This window comes from Vollenhovia emeryi, unplaced genomic scaffold (assembly GCF_000949405.1).
Source record: "Vollenhovia emeryi isolate VEMERY1.0 unplaced genomic scaffold, V.emery_V1.0 DF939288.1, whole genome shotgun sequence".
NCBI classification, from domain to species: domain Eukaryota; kingdom Metazoa; phylum Arthropoda; class Insecta; order Hymenoptera; family Formicidae; genus Vollenhovia; species Vollenhovia emeryi.
This window is the reverse complement of record NW_011967078.1, coordinates 229,586-230,032: the sequence shown is the minus strand read 5'-3', so window position 1 is coordinate 230,032 and position 447 is coordinate 229,586.

Genomic DNA, 447 nt, shown 5'->3' with positions numbered 1-447 from the left:
AGAGAGAGAGAGAGCTACACGTTAGCGAACCACACCTGCGTAGCAATGCGCGCGGCTCCGCGCTAGCCTTTTAACGATGCGATTCCGCTCGGTGGAAAATCCCTTTTACTCACCCTCGTTTCGGAGCGCGACTAGGAAGAGCCGTGCGACGGAGATCGGTTACCTCCGCGAGCCGGCGTGCATCGGTTTGTTTTGAATAACACGCGCGTGCGACTCGTGTCGGATTGATATCAGCCGGGCTGAGAGGCCTCTCGAGTGTCAACCCCCTTTCCCCGTTGCGACTCCGCGATAGCTGCGATAACACCTTGCGCCAGGTCCCCGAGATCCTGCTTCCTGCTTCTCTCCCACTCTCGCCCGCGCGAAGCGTACACCAGCCTGAGGCGCGCGCGAGTCCCTCCTTCGAGCCGCTCGCGTGTGCGACCACGGGTCCTTATCGCACGCGCGCCT